The 17159-nt window shown below is 41.6% G+C and overlaps 2 protein-coding genes across 4 annotated transcripts in view; one reads left to right on the top strand and one right to left on the bottom strand.

Annotated features, from left to right (window-relative positions):
• Positions 1-17159, bottom strand: part of MRPS18C (mitochondrial ribosomal protein S18C) — an 856900-nt gene that overhangs the window by 329807 nt on the left and 509934 nt on the right. The gene's annotated exons all lie outside the window — the stretch shown is intronic.
• The window catches only part of PLAC8 (placenta associated 8), an 80382-nt gene continuing 75344 nt past the window's right edge, over positions 12122-17159 (top strand). Inside the window, exon 1 of the mRNA XM_050790203.1 lies at positions 12122-12235. The gene's annotated coding sequence lies outside the window, so the exon portion shown is untranslated. The remainder of the gene's footprint in view (positions 12236-17159) is intronic.

Raw genomic sequence — 17159 nt, 5'->3', positions numbered from 1 at the left:
CCTTCAGAGGCTGGGTGCAGTGGCTCATGCCTGTAATCCCAGCACTTTGGGAGGCCGAGGCGGGCGGATCACGAGGTCAGGAGATGGAGACCATCCTGGCTAACATGAGGAAACCTCGTCTCTACTAAAAATACAAAAAATTGGCCAGGCGTGGTGGCGAGCATCTGTAGTCTCAGTTATTCGGGAGACTGAGGCAGGAGAATGGCGTGAACCCGGAAGGTGGAGCTCGCAGTGAGCCAAGATCGGGCCACTGCACTCCAGCCTGGGCGGCAGAGTGAGGCTCCATCTCAAAGAAAAAAAAAAAAAAAAGCCTTCAAAGGCTGAGCATGGTGGCTCAAGCCTGTAATCATAGCACTTTGGAAAGCTTAGGCGAGAGGATTGTTTGAGCCCAAGAGTTCAACACCAACGTGGTGAGACCCTATCTCTACAAAAAAAATTGTTTAAATTAGCCATGTGTAGTGGTGCATGCCTGTGGTCCCCGCTACTCAGGAGGCTGAGGCAGGAGGATTACTTGAGCTTAGGAGGTCAGTGCTACAGTGAGGTGAGATCGTGCCACCGCACTCCAGTGTGGGCAACAGAGTGAGACTCTGTCTCAAAAATAGTGTTATGCCCAGACCGTTGGTTCCCCAAAAAAGACCACCAGAGTCCAGAGTCAAAGCCAAGTGGCAAGGATCTTTACTACAAGTTCGAACTTGGTCCCTCCATTCCACAGCATACAAGAGGGCCTCGAACAATGCGAGTGCTTGCTTTTTATAGCCCGATGTAAACAGGATATGTAAAGTTACAGGGAACAAGGTATTTCTCTCGGTCACAGCATTACAATTGGTTAACATTATACATTTAGCATTCCTTATCAGAGATCTCCCAAGTGATGTTTTTTCTGAAGTTTGAAAGAAATATGGAGGAATGTGTTTGTGCTGGGCTCAGGAAGTTGGGAGATATATGGGGGATGTGCCTCATTCCTTTCAGTAGATAAATAAATAAACAAATAAAATAAAATGCCTTTAGAACTGTGGTCTAAGGCAGCCACACAAAATAGGAAAAGAATGTAAAAATCATTCAGAGACAAACCAAAGTCTATCAAATAGAGATGGACCCACAGTTTGGGGATTTCACCCATTTGTTCCAATCATGAAGCTTAAAAGGGATCCACCAGATCATCGGTGACAGGGATAAAATCAGCCCTTCAGGTTCGAAGTCTTAGACTCTCTTTTTCACTATATACACACATGAAGCCTATGTGAGGCTCTAGAGATACAATGGCAACAAGCAGGCTTCCTGCTCTCAAGATGCCCATTTGATTCTATTCTACTAAAGGAGAAAGACACAAGACAGAAATATTTGAATACAAACAAACCTGCAGTAAGCACGCAAGTGAAACAAATAGTTGCATGTTGTTCTAAAAGCTTCAAAGGAAGCCATCAATGGGCTGAGATTCTGAATAAACTGGTGGAAGGTCTGGGGCCTATCTTAGGTGTGATGGGCAGAAAAGGCCTCTGAAGTCAAGAGCGAGACCCAAAGGAAGAACAGGTGCTGGCTGTGTGGGGAGAAGCCTCTGGGTCTAGGGCCACCATCGCAGCGTGAGCTCAGCAGATTTGAGGAACGAGCAATAAACATTCTAATGGACATTGTAAGGAGCCCAGGAATGGAGGTAGAAATATTTTTACAGGGCCATTCAGGAAAGACTCAGTAGAGAGCTAGATTTTTAAGGAGTCAGACTGGTAGACTAGAGTGTGTGTGTGTGTGTGTGTGTGTGTGTGTGTGTGTGTATGTGAATTAATGCTGGGAAAATCTCCAGGGCATGGTTTGTATCTCTATGATTGATTAATGTGGCATGGCCCTAACCTTTTGGGCAGAGAATAGGTAGATTTCGTGGTTGATGATGGACTCCCTGAAAAACACAGGACGGGACAGATGTGTGTGACTCCTGACAATGATTAGACTGCTTTAGGGTCATTGCTATCTTCAGAAAAGACTGAGTAGGCCAATGCCATGTAGAGCGTTGACTGCAGCAAATTCTGTAGGCATTGCCTTTATAGGTATCAACCATTCAGCAAACATTTGTCAAGACAGTATGGCATAGTGGTGTCAAATGTGGCCTCTGGAGTTGGTATCACCACTCACTCACTGTGTGACTTTGAACTAGCTATTCACTGTTTCTGGGCTTTAGATTTCTCATGGGGTTGTTGTCAGGGTTAAAAAGTTCACAAGTCCTAGCACAGTCTATAAGTATTTAACAGGTACTCAGCAAATATTCATTCCCCTACCCTCTCTCCTGCCCCTCCCTTCGAATTAGAGGAGTGAAAAAAGGAACCAGGGTGAAAAGAAATTGAGGAAGTAGAATGTGCCGACTTGCCACACCGGCTGTGCACAGTGAGGAAGAGGGAAGAGGTGAAGACAGTTCCCGCAGGTCTGGCCTGACACACCAGCCGATGGTTGTAAAACAGTCAGGACTCTTTCTAATGCAAGTCACAGACTATTAAGCAATAAGGAGGTTTCTTGGCTTATGTAACTGAAAAATCTCAAGTACAGCCAATTTTGATAGGCTTGGTCACGACGAAAGCTTTAACAACAACAACAACAACAGAATTTATAGGTCATATTCTCAAATCAAAAACTGAAAAATTTCACATACATAATAAAATGACCTAACAAACTTTATGGATTTAGAAATTAAAAAGCAAACTCTTAGATAAGTCTTGGATCAAAAAGGAAGTAAAAGGGGACTCGCAACGTATCTAGAAAGCAATGAAAAGGAAATCACTTTCTATTCCACCAGACAGGACCCTGAGAATGGTACTCAGAGAACATTTAGAGTTTTCAAATGCCTCGCAACTTAAAAATAAAACCAAAAAATAAAGGAACTAACTATTCTCTCAAAAATTTAGAAGCAGGCTCGGTGCAGTGGCTCACGCCTGTGATCCCTGCACTTTGGGAGGCCGAGGTGGGCAGATCACGAGGTCAGGAGATCGAGACCATCCTGGCTAACACGGTGAAAGCCCATCTCTACTGAAGAAAAATACACACACACACAAAATTAGCCAGACATTGTGGTGGGTGCCTACAGTCCCAGCTACTCGAGAGGATGAGGCAGGAGAATGGCGTGAACCCGGGAGGCGGAGCTTGCAGTGAGCTGAGATCGCGTCACTGTACTCCAGCCTGGGCGACAGAGCGAGACTCCATCTCAAAAAAAAAAAAAAAAAAATTTGGAAACAGAAATCAGGAAATTGACATTGACAAAAGTCAAATTTAGAATAAATGATTCAGAAAAAAGAAAGAATAAAGAACAGCAGGAGGGAAAAATATGTGAAATCTACTAAAAATAACTCCAAATGTTTGTTGGATAGACTAATAAAATAAACAGCTTATAACTTTGAAGAGGAAAAAAGAAAAAAGAGATTAGGAACCTGAAGTCGATTAAAAGATTCAAGACACTCACCACAGCCAGTGCTATGACAGTGAATATGAGAAGCTGTAAGAAACATATGCTTTTTTTTGCAAAATACAGACTATTTAAATTGATCCAAGAAGAGAGGAAAAACGTGAATGAACCAATGATTGCATGAATGGACCAATTATTACAGAAGTAATGGTAAAGTGATTGGATGTTTACTATTGAAAAGACCTTAGGGCCAGATGGCCTTAGAGTTGAGTTTGTTTTTCCTTTTTTAACTGATATATAATAGTTGTATATTTTTTTGTTTTAAAATTGATATATAATAGTTATACATATATAGCTGAGTTTCAGCTAAGCTCTAAAGTTCTGATAATTTACCTCTAAAGGTCTGATAATTCCAATGTTAAGTGATTTTTTTTTTTTTTAAGAGACAGGGTCTGGCTATGTTGCCCAGGCTGGAGTGCGGTGGCTATTCACAGACATGATCATTGCACACTACAGTCTCAAACTCTGACCTCAACTGATCCTCCTGCCTCAGCCTTCCATGTAGCTGGGACTAAAGGCATGAGCCACTGCACCTGGCCCAGTGTTAAATTATTTAAACCCTTGCTACTCAGAGTGTGTCCAAGGACTGGTAGTATTAATACCACCTAGATGCTGATTAGAAATGCAGGTTTAGCTACTCCAAGCCATATAAAAATCTTTTAAATTCACATTTTGAAGCCAATACAATTTTAATACCAAAACATAAGAAAGAAAAAAGGATAGATTAATATTTGTTAATTACAAGTATAATTATAGACTAATTTCACTTATGATTTAGAAATACAGATTATAAATAAAATATTAGCTTATATAGGTCTTCATTATCTCAAAAGAGTGAAATACAATGAACAGCAAGGTTTATTCCACAACTGCAAGAGTGGTTCAATATCCAAATCCCAGTAACCTAATCCATTACACTGATAAACTACAGAAGAAAAACATCAGCAGCTGTTCAAATGATAATTGATAAAATTCAGCAGCCATTCCTAATAAAAATTCTAAGTAGGCATAAAAAAAATTTAAATTGACAAAAACTACCAGAAACCAATAGCAAATATTATCTTATATAGAGATACAGTAAAAGCATTTTAATTTTAGTCAAGAAACAGATACATGCATCATTATTATTTAATATTACTTTAGATAATTTAGCAAATGCAAGAAGAAAAAAGTTAACTAGTAAGTATAAATATCAAAAAAGAAAAAAAGAAAAATGTCTTTTGATATGGTTGTATATTTAGAAAACTCAAGATAATTAAGAAGGCAAAACAGGCTCATGCCTGTAATCCCAAAACTTTGGGAGGCCGAGGCAGGAGGATCTCTTGAGGCCAGGAGTTTGAAACAAACCTGACCAACATAGCGAAACTCGTCCCTACCAAAAATATAAAAAGTTAGCCGAGTGTGATGGCATGCACCTGTAGTCCCCGCTACTCAGGAGGCTGAAGCACGAGAATCACTTGAACCCGGGAGGCAGAGGTTGCAGTGAGTCGAGATCGCACCACTAGCCTAGGTGAAAAAAAAAAAAAAAAAAGAAAAAGAAAAAAGAAAAAAGCTATTGTTTTCCGTGTATCTATGTTGCATCCATATATCTTATCACATTCTCTTAATATGTCTTGTAATTGTTTTGCCTTCTTTTTTATTTTTTTTGAGACAGAGTCTTGCTCTGTCCCCCGGCTGGAGTACAGTGGCATGGGTACCACTGGCTACTCGAGCAGCTTGGATTACAGGCACGTGCCACCACGCCCAGCTAATTTTTGTATTTTTAGTAGAGACAGGGTTTCACCATGTTGGCTAGGCTGGTCTCTAACTCCTGACTGCAAGTGATCCTCCTGCCTTGGCTCCCCAAAGTGCTAGAATTACAGGCATGAGCCCCTGCTCCCAGCCCACAATAGTTTTTTTCTACTTTAATAGGAACCAACTAAAAATAAGAATGGGAACATATTTATGCATATGTAATGTTCAAATAAACTATACATTCTTTAGGAATAGTTCTAACAAGTAAGTAACAGAAAATATAGAGGAAAAACTCTTATGATTTTTTTTTTTTTTTTTGAGACGGAGTCTGGCTCTGTCGCCCAGGCTGGAGTGCAGTGGCGCGATCTCGGCTCACTGCAAGCTCCGCCTCCTGGGTTCACGCCATTCTCCTGCCTCAGCCTCCCGAGTAGCTGGGACTACAGGTGCCCACAACCGCGCCCGGCTAATTTTTTGTATTTTTAGTAGAGACGGGGTTTCACCGTGGTCTCCATCTCCTGACCTTGTGATCCGCCCGCCTCGGCCTCCCAAAGTGCTGGGATTACAGGCGTGAGCCACCGCGCCCGGCCCTCTTATGATGTTTTTGAGACAAAAAAATGAATAGCTGAAAAAGCCTTCCATGTTTTTGGGTAGGACATCTTAGATCATAAAAAAGTCCATTTTTCTTAGTTAAGAAAACTATGAGAAAGAAAAACAGTAAGGGAGATTTTGCCCTACCAGATAATCAGAAACTAAAGCCACAATAATCAAACCTGTGCAAGTATGGATATAGAGTTAGATTCTGAGGAGATGTTCACATAGACAAATGTGGTAATTTAATTCAGGAGGAAAGAAATGGGCCATTTAATTAACAACTGACTACTTTCTGGAAAAAATTTAAAAAGATTCCGTCTTATACTATATATGAAACTACACTGCAGATAAATAAAAGGCTTAGATATAAATTTTAAAACTCTACTCAAGAAATCTAGGTAACTACGTGATCAATAGAAACCTACAAGTGATAAAGTAAAGGTAGCCATGTTTGATTATATAAAACATTTTTAAAATTTAAGACAAAACCAATCATAAACAAAGTCAGTAACAATAGATTTGAAAATAATAATAAAGCATATGATAGGAAAGGGGTGGATTTTTAAAAAGTGAATGAAGAGCTCTTACAAATTGGCAAGAAAAATGACTAAAAACCCAACGGAAAATGTATTGACAATAGAAAGAAAATTAAATCCAAAGACCCACAAATATATGAAAAGACATTTAAATTCACTAAAGTTAGGGAAATACAGGCTAAAGTAACAATAAGATATTTCAGATTAAGCATTTCTAATCTGAAAATCTGAAATACTCCAAAATCAGAAACTTTGAATGTGGACATGACACCATAAGTGGGAAATTCCACACTGACCTCACGTCACAGATCTCAGTCAAAACGCAGATGCAAAGTGCACGGTTTGTTTAGCATCTCCAAGGTAATCAAGACCCTTTCGGCCCCCATCAGCTATGGCGTATCTTTCCTGTGCATGGCCAGATTCCCTCACGCAAGCAAACCCACGAAAGGTCTTAGAATGGTAGGTGTGAAGACCAGATATGCCAATGGCAGGTTTGCCACAATACCCCACATGGGGCAAACACCTATGTGCATTACTCACTGTGGTTTTTTCCGCTTATTCTCTCCCTTGTCGTGTAAAGATTGTTGAAAATGTCCAGAAGGCCCACATGATACTCAGAGGGTAAAGCAAACATTCCAAAATCTGAAAAAAATCAAAATCTGAAACATTTTTGGCTCCAAGCATTTAGGTAAGGGACCTCAACCTGTACTTGATATCCATCTGATTGGCAAAAGTTCAAAGGAATCATACTGTCACTTGCTAGTGGGATATGAGAAAAATATCATCATACCTATTGGTGGAAACATACAGTGTTACGGCTTTTTTTGGAAGGCAATGTGGATTGAAAAGAGTTAATATCTGAGAAATGCTGAAAACAGTGTCTGTCTTATAAGAAATGCTATGTACATTCTTGTTAAGTAAACAAAAGTTCTCTGAAAATAAAATGCATAGACCTGTTGACTCAACAATTCCACTCTCAGAAATCTACCTCATTGGTACAAACATACATGCAAACATATTTGTTATAGCGTTGGCCATAGCGGCAAAGAGCTAGAAACAAAATGAATGTCAAAGGAAATGAATGAACAAACTGTGATACATCCACGTTCTATGGAATATAATGTGACCTTTAAGAAGAATGATTTAGGTTTTTTGTTCTGTTTTGTTTTGTTTTTGAGACAAGGTCTGGCTCTTGCAGCCCCTGTCTAGAACATTGTATTCAACATACCATCAAGTTTTTAAAGTTTTTGGCTGAATGCAGGTACTGGGTGTCTAAAAGGAAGGCACAATTAACATCTCCAAAAGTTTCATACTTAGGACTGATCATAACTCCAAATACCCAAGAAATGCTGCCAACATGAAAGCAAGGTGTTCAACAAATCACATTTCCTAAAACAAACAGGGACTTACTTTCTTTCCTCAGATTACTGGGATATTTCCGATTACGGATAGCAAATTTTGCCATTATCACTAAACCTCTTTATGAACACACAAAAAGAAATCTTGACCAACCACTCACTCCCACTCCAGACCTTTATCATGCTTTCTCGACCTAAAACGTGCCTTATTACAGGCCCCTGCTGTAGGCCTTCCAAATCCCCTAAGGCCTTTTCTTTTTTTCTTTTTTTTTTTTTTTTTTTGAGACGGTGTCTCGCTCTATCACCCAGGCTGGAGTGCAGTGGTGCACTCTCGGCTCACTGCAAGCTCCACCTCCTGGGTTCACGCCATTCTCCTGCCTCAGCCTCCCGAATAGCTGGGACTACAAGCACCCGCCACCACGTCTGGCTAATTTTTTGTATTTTTAGTAGAGACAGAGTTTCACCATTCACAGGATGGTCTCAATCTCCTGACCTTGTGATCCGCCTGCCTCGGCCTTCCAAAGTGCTGGGATTACAGGCATGAGCCACCGCGCCCGGCCTAGGCCTTTTCATCTATATTTACACAGTTCTCATTATCAGGCCCTTGGGCTGATAGCCCAACCCAAGGGAGACTCCCTCCAACCAGTGGCATATTTTTCAAAACAACTAGACCCCATTTATAAAAGCTGGCCCTTTTGCTTAAAAATTTTGTCCACAGCCTCTTTAATTATCTCTGAGGCACAAAAACTCACATTTATGAGCCTCTTCAGGTATTTCTTCTCACAATCTACAAGATATGCTCAGCCATAAGGCGCTCACCTCCATCTCATCCTCTCACATGCAAGCCCTACATTCAACCCTCCTTCAACCGTCTATCTCTCTTCATAGATGCTGCCCCCATAATCCCGCCCTTCTTTTACCTTCAACACCAATTTTGGACCCTGAGCAGCACTCATGCTCTGATCTAATTGAAAGTTCTCACACCATGTTTCCCCACCTTGCTTCCACTCACATAAAAGGAGTCCCAGAGTGGTTTATGAATGGCAGTGCATCAAAATCTACCCCTCCAACCAGGATATGCCATCACTGAAGGATATCATGATGGTACCCACTTTCTCCCACCTAGAAGAGTCATAGAGGCTGCCTCCTTGCCTCTGGACACATCCCCCAACAAGCAGAATTACTGCTAATAAGAGCACTTACCCTAGCAAAAAACACACAAGTTAAAATATACACTGATTCTAAATACCCCTATAACATCATCCACTGCAATGCCCAAACTTGGAGTGAGCAGGGCTCTCTCACAGCTAAGGGAACCCCGATCATTAATGGAAAATTCATTCATCATCTATTAAAGGCAACTCTACTTTTAGAAAATGTTGCAGTTATTATTACAAGGGACATCAGTCAGACAAAAGCCACATTTCTTTAGGGAACCATGAGGCTGACTACTGGGCAAAACACACCTCAACCAATGACCCAATTCCCCAATACCTATTTCCCCTCATACAGTATATCCCCTCCTTTTATTCAGAACACCAAACACAACAACTAATCATGGTGGGGGCACAATTCAAACCCCATATCGGTTCATACAAAACAAATTAGTTCTACCTGACCCTGAAAAAACCACTCTTCTACGGGACATTCACAACCTCGTCCACACTAGCCATTTTCCCCTCTACAACATTTCTTAAGTTCCCATATACACATAGCCCCAGATGTAAAGGAACAGTTAAAAGCCATTTCCCATCAACGCTCTGTTTGCCAAAAAGATTCACCTCACTCCAACACTAGACCCCCTTCTTTCCCAACACATCAAACCAGGGGACATCTTCCAGGACAGGATTCGTAAATTGATTTTACCCATATGCACCCAGTAAAAGGGGTTCGATTTCTTTTAGTTCTGGTTGATACCTTTTCGGGAGGGGTAGAGGCTTTTCCCACAACCCACAGACGAGCTTCTACTGTCACTTCTACTGTCTAATAACAGAAATCAACCCCAGGTCCTGGGTGCCTCTTTCTTTTCAATCTGATAATGGTCCTGAATTCATTTCTCAAATTACTCAAACACTTGCACAAACCCTATAAATCACCTGGAAGCTACACATCCCCTATCAACCGCAATCTTCAGAAAAGGTTGAAAAAATGGATGACATTCTAAAAAGCACCATCACCAGGTACTCACTCCAAACACATAAAGACTTTTGCCTGTAGCCCTTCTAAAAATTTGGGCACTCCCACGTAAACCTTCAATGCTCAGCCCTCTTAAACTCGTATATGGGAGACCACTCAACCTTTTCTCTCCACCTCAGGGTCAAGCCCCACCTCTACCGACCCCTCTCGTTTCCCCTCCTCTACATACCATCTGCCATTTCATTCGGGAATATGCTGACAAATATCTGCCACAACCAACCTGTTGCTGACTCCTCTAATCCCTTCCTACAGCCAGGAGACTGGGTTCTGGTAAAAGATCCCAGTCCTACCCCCAACTACCCCCTCACACCTAAATGGAAGGGACTTTACCAGACCATCCTTACTACACCCACGGCAGCAAAACTCCAGAGACTCCCCAACCGTTTCATTATACTTCTCTCAAGAAAACAGACTTGCCTTCATCACATACCCAAATAACCCAATCTAAAACCCCTTCAGTCTTCTCTTGTGTCTCCACAGGACCCACTTCTCTTTGCCTCACCCAAATCCCGGAGGAAAAGGAGGAAAAATCCACATAAGCCGCTTATGTCCCTTTCCCAAACTTTCATCGCTTCCTAACCAACCTTGTTACAGACCTTCACTGGTACCCTTACAAAGCTCCCATTATACATCCTGATCAGCTCCTTACCGTTCTATGGGACCTATGGCTTCAAGGAACTTTCCAGGACTTTACTCCTACCCAAATCACTTTTTTCTCTTTTTGCTTGTTTCTTTCAATATAAATTCCCTGATCACATCAACCTCACCAATACAACCACTCCTCACTGCTCTCAAACTAGAACGCTCCATAAACCTTACACAATCCCTCTTGCTGCAGGCTAACTCTTCCTTTGCTCCGGAGTGCTGGATGTGCTTATCGCTGTCTTCCTCAGCTTACACAGCCCTTCCTACACCCCTTCATGACCTTTTAACAGGAAACGTAACTCTAATTTATAAACTCCAAAAAGCAGCTTTGTTTTTTGAAAGAGCTGACTCCCTGGTTGGCGATTATCCCACTTCCAGGGCCAATCAGGCCAACAAATTATTTCAGACCTATTATAACTCCCTACAATGCCTTAAGCCCAAGGCCATCCCATTGAAGGGCCCATAACTAAACACACCCTCTTTTTTTTTCTTTTTTTTTTGAGACCGAGTCTCACTCTGTCACTCAGGCTGGAGTGCAGTGGTGCGATCTTGGCTTACTGCAACCTCCACCTGCCAGGTTCAAGCAATTCTCCTGCCTCAGCCTCTCAAGTAGCTGGGACTACAGGCACATGCCATCATGCCCAGCTAATTTTTTTGTATTTTTAGTAGAGATGAGGTTTCACTCTGCTGGTGAAACGTGCATGGACATTAACTCATCCATTTTATGACTGCATAGTATTCCATGGTTTATATGTGCCACATTTTCTTCATTCGGTCTATCATTGATGGGCATTCGGGTTGGTTCCAAGTCTTTGCTATTGTGAATAGTGCTGCAATAAACATACGTGTGCATGTGTCTTTATAGTAGAATGATTTATAATCCTTTTGGTATATGCCCAGTAATGGGATCACTGGGTCAAATGGTATTTCTGGTTCTAGATTCTTAAGGAATCGTCACATTGTTTTCCACAATGGTTGAACTAATTTACATTCCCACCAACAGTAAGGGAGGAGACCACCTCTCATAATGTCTTATGCCCAATTTCTGCCTCCAAAGAAAGAAGAAGTAAAAACTAAAAGGCAGAAATGAAATCCACAGACAGCCCGGCACCTAGTAGCTACCTGGTACTGGTAGTTAAAGGTGGACCCCTGACCTAATTGGTTACGTTATCTATAGATTACTGACATTGTATAGAAATGCACTGTGAAAATCCCTATCTCCTTTTGTTCCGATCTAATTACCGGTGCATGCAGCCCCCAGTCACGTAAGCCCTGCTTGCTCAATCTATCACGACCCTTTCACATGCACTCCCTTAGAGTTGTGAGTCCTTAAAAGGGACAGGAATTGCCCACGCGGAGAGCTCAGCTCTTGAGACAGAAGTCTTGCCGATGCCCCCAGTCGAATAAACCCCTTCCTTTTTTAAGTAGGTGTCTGAGGAGTTTTGTCTGCCGCTTGTCCTGCTACATTTCTTGGTTCCCTGACTGGGAAGCGAGGTGAATGGCAGATGGTCGAGGCAGCTCCTTAGGCGGCTTAAGCCTGCCCTGTGGAACATCCTTGAGGGGGACTCTGACCAGCCCAAGCGACGCGGATCCTGAGAGCGCTCCCGGGTAGGCATTTGCCCTGGGGGGGACGCCTCGCTAGAGCAGTGTGTGGCAGGCCCCTGTGGAGGATCAACGCAGTGGCTGAACACCGGGAAAGAACTGGTACTTGGAGTCTGGACATCTGAAACTTGGTAAGACTAGTCTTTGAAACTTGCCCACTCCGTTTGAGTGGAAGTGTGGCCTGATCACCCATGGTATGCCTTTACCGGCACTTTGGTTTTGGTTTTGATTTGGTTTGAATTGCTTGACAGGACCGGTCTTGAGAACTTGCCTACTCCATTTGAGTGGAAGCGTGGCCTGATCACCCACGGTGTGCCTGTACGGGCACTTTGGTTTTTGTTTTGACTTGACTTGGATTGCTTGATACTTTGGTTTTGGTTTTGACCTGGCTTAGATTTCTGGATACTCTGATTTTGGTTTTGATTTTGGTTTGGTGTAAACTACAAAAGCGTGTGTGTGCCCTTTTTACCCGTTCTTTGTTTTGTGGTGTGCGTGTGGTGTGAGTGTGGTGTTTGGTCTAGAGGAAACATAGGTGAGGCCCAAAGTAAGCCTACCCTACTAGGAACTATGTTGAAAATTTTCAAAAAAAAGGATTTAACAGAGACTATGGAGTACTATGACACTAGGAAAACTTAAAACTTTGTGTAAGATAGACTGGCCAGCATTAGAGGTACGTTGGCCATTAGAAGGTAGCCTTGACAGGTCCCTTGTGTCAAAGGTATGGCACAAGGTAACCTGTAAGCCAGGGAACCCAGACCAGCTTGTTTTAGATCCCCCGCCCCCAACACACAGTGGTTGAGAGAACAGCAGCATAAGCGGCTGGCAGAGGCAAGGAGAGACCAGCAGAGAGAGAGAGAAAGGAAAAAGACAGAGAGGAAAAGAGGCAAAGAGAGAGAGAGGAAGAGATGGAGAGGAAGAGACAAAGACGGAATCAAGGAGAGAGAGCAAGAGAGAGAAAGAGGCAGAGAGAGAGAGGAAGAGATAGAGGCAAAAGGAAAGTCAAAGAGAGAGAGACAAAGTCGAAGAGAGAAAGAAAGAGAGAGATACAAGCAGTTAAGAAAAAAAAAAGTGTACCCTATTCCTTTAAAAGCCATCATACCAATTCTAATTTGGACAAAACAAGGTCTTATTAATAGCAAAGGATAATTAAAATCCCAAACTTACAAGGTTTTCAACAAAAGTAAAGTTTGCTAAAAGTTAACAGTGTAACATGTATTATAGTAACTTCTAATCTTGTGGCCTTAGACAGTCTAGTCCACAGACATAAAAAAAGGTTCGCTTTGGAAAAGAATGGTTATCATCTTCGGAAAAAAGAAAAAGAAAAAAAGGGGGAGCGGAATTTATATAAAAAGAGTGTTATATGGTAAATTTTGTCCTGAAATAAATTAACTGGTTGTTTACAGAAAGAAATGTTTGTAATAAGTCAGAAAGTTAAGGCATGTCGAAAAATTGCCTGTGAAAGTTGTGAAAGAGAAAAAAAAGGTTATTTTAAAAAGTGTGTTAAAAAAGAATTGATGCAAAAAATGTTGTATAATCTAAAAGTAACTAGGCCTCCTGAATGTAAAACTATTGGGAAAAAAAAAAAAACAGTTTATGTGTAAGGTGTATAAGAAAAGCAAAATATACCTTTGGTAAAAGGATTATAAGGAGGCGTAAGACTGTACATTTTTACCTACATTAAAAAGTTTAAAAAAAATTATTGCTTTGAAGGCTTAAGCAAGTTTTAAAACATTAATTGTAAAGAAAATTCTGTGTGTAAATATATTAGCTAAAGTTAAAGAAGTATCATCCAGTTTTTCTGTGAACTGTACATTAAAGTAAAAGCATAACAGGTTTTTCTTAAAGCACCAATCTGCTCTTTAGCAAAAATGATAAAAGGTTAAAAAGAGTCTATAAAATCTTACCTTATGGTCAAACATTAAAAATTAGATAAATATGTCTACAAGGTTTTATTAAAATGAGGTTTAACATTAGTAACACACTAATATAAAGATAAAATTTAGTTTACCTGGTATAAAAATCATACAAGAAGCATTGTTAAATGTAAAATGGTATTTGGCTTTCTTTGCTTTAAAAACTAATAAAAATAGGTGCTAAAGGAAATTCGTCAGTAAAAAGGCTCTAAGGACTGCAAAGTCCACTGTCAAGGTCCCCACATTTAAAACAAAAGGTGAATTTCTTAAAAATTATATACTTGGTTTATCTTGCACTTTCCTTTCTCACAAAAACAAAACAAAACAAAAAAACCCTAAAAGCCTTTTAGCACATGTACCACCCCTAGAATTTCCAGTAAACCAGCACCATCCTGAAGATCACGTTCTCATCGAAAGGTGGAAAGAAGAAAAATTCAAGCCAGCCTGGGAAGAACCCTACCTTGTGCTGCTAACCACCAAGACTGCTGTTCATACAGCAAAGAAAGGATGGACTCATCACACCTGAGTCAAGAAAGCGTCACCCCCTCCAGAGTCGTGGACCATTGTCCCAGGGGAAAACCCTACCAAACTAAAGCTAAGAAAAATTTAACTCTTTTAATCTATCCTATTACTCTTTCTTCTTTCCTCGTTCTATTGCTGACCTTCTAGTTATTAATATAACCAAGTCAATTTTGCCTCAAACTATTGCATTTAATGCTTGCCTTATATCCTGTGAGGACTTGCCAAGTCAAAGACAACTTTCTACTTCAGAAAAGTACTTCTGTCCTCCCTGACTCTCCTCAGACTAGGCATTAGTAAACTAGGACCATTTAATCCGGGGAGATTTCGATAAAGACCCCAGTGCCAACCGGGAGTGTTGTCCCCCAATGTAGAGCTTTCACACCATAGTTGGGCCAACGTTCTGTGGACCACTAAAGAGCAAGGATGGACTGCCCCAACCGATTTTTGTAATTTCCCTAAAACCATACATTTGTTTTACTAGAGGGTCATAGAAGTTAAAAACTTAAAACAAACTTTAGCAATTAAGACAGGATGCCAAGATGCAAATGCCTGGTTGAAATGGATCAAATATTCCATCTGCACGTTAAACAAAGGCAATTGTTGGCCGGGCGCGGTGGCTCAAGCCTGTAATCCCAGCACTTTGGGAGGCCGAGACGGGCGGATCACGAGGTCAGGAGATCGAGACCATCCTGGCTAACACGGTGAAACCCCATCTCTACTAAAAAAAAAAAAAAAAATACAAAAAAGTAGCCGGGTGAGGTGGCGGGCGCCTGTAGTCCCAGCTACTCGGGAGGCTGAGGCAGGAGAATGGCGTAAACCTGGGAGGCGGAGCTTGCAGTGAGCTGAGATCCGGCCACTGCACCCCAGCCTGGGTGGCAGAGCAAGACTCCGTCTCAAAAAAAAAAAAAAAAAAAAAAAAAAAAAAAAAAAAAAACAAAGGCAATTGTTATGCTTGTGCACATGGCAGGCCAGAGGCCCTGATTGTCCCCCTTCCACTAAGGTGGACCTCCAATTGACCAGGCATGGGCTGCATGGTAGCTCTTTTCCAGGATTCTACAGCCTGGAATAATAAGTCATGCCAAGCTCTCTCTCTGCTATACCCCAAAGTCCGGCACCCTGCGGTTCAGCCCCCGAGGTCCATCCAGATTCTGTCTCCCAACACTAAGTTCACTTCATGTCTCTCATGACAGGGAGGAAACTTAGCATTCCTTGGAGACCTGAAAGGATGCAGTGAGCTTAAGAATTTTCAAGAGCTTATCAATCAGTCAGCCCTTGTTCATCCCTGAGCGGATGTGTGGTGGTATTGTGGTGGACCTTTACTGGGTACTCTGCTGAATAACTGGAGTGGCACTTGTACTTTAGTCCAATTGGCTATCCCTTTCACCCTGGCATTTCACCAACCAGAAGGAAAAAAAATAATAAGACATCATAAAGCGAGAGAAGCCCCTCATGGGTCTTTCGACTCTCATGTCTATTTAGATGCAATTGGAGTCCCATGAGGAATACCAGATCAATTTAAAGCTTGAAATCAAATAGCTGCAGGATTTGAGTCAATATTTTAGTAGGTGACAGTTAATAAAAACGTAGATTAGATAAACTATATCTATTACAACCAACAGCAATGAGCTTTTCATGAGTTAAAAGAAAAACTCATGTTGGCCTCAGCCCTAAGGCTACCTGACCTGACAAAACTCTTTACACGCTATGTGTCAGAAAGAGAAAAAATGACAGTTGGAGCTTTAACCCAGACCGTGGGGCCCTGGCCAAGGCCAGTGGCCTATCTCTCAAAACAACCAGATAAGGTTTCCAAAGGCTGGCCCCTAGGTCTAAGGGCCCTAGCAACAAAGGCCCTGTTAGCACAAGAAGCAGATGAGTTAACCCTTAGGCAAAACGTGAATATAAAGGCCTCCCATGCTGTGGTAACTTTAATAAATACCAAAGGACATCACTGGTTAACAAATGCTAGATTAACCAAGTACCAAAGCTTGCTATGTGAAAATCCCCACATAACCATTGAAGTTTGCAACACTCTAAACCCCACCACCTTGCTCCCAGTATCAGAGAGCCCAGTTGAACGTAACTGTATAGAGGTGTTGGACTCAAAGTTTATTCTAGCAGGCCCAACCTCCGAGACCATCCTTCAACATCAGTAGACTGTGAGCGGCACGTGGACGGGAGCAGCTTCACCAACCCCTGCAAAGTGACTCTGGACTCTGAAGAAGACGACAAGCCCTGCCCCAGTCATATGCAGAAGCTGACTGGTCCACGCTCAGTCGAAGCATGAGGAAACTCATCGCGGGGCTCATTTTCCTTAAAATTTGAACTTGTACAGTAAGGACTTCAACTGACCTTCCTCAGATTGAGGGCTTTTCCCAGTGTATACATCAAGTCACTGAGGGTAGGACAAAAGGTTGCTATGGTCCTGTTATTTTATGGTTATTGTAAGTGTACTGGAACTCTAAAAAGAACCCGTTTGTATAATGTTATTCTTTCCAAGGTATGTAGCCCAGGAAATGACCAACCTGATGTGTATTATGACACATCTGAGCCTCCCATGACCACAATTTTTAAAACAAGATTAAGAACTGAAGACTGGTGGGGGCTCATAAACAATACAAGT

The sequence above is a fragment of the Macaca thibetana genome, chromosome 5, assembly GCF_024542745.1.
Source record: "Macaca thibetana thibetana isolate TM-01 chromosome 5, ASM2454274v1, whole genome shotgun sequence".
Classification (NCBI taxonomy): Eukaryota; Metazoa; Chordata; class Mammalia; order Primates; family Cercopithecidae; genus Macaca; species Macaca thibetana.
This window is presented reverse-complemented; position numbering and strand designations above follow the sequence as displayed.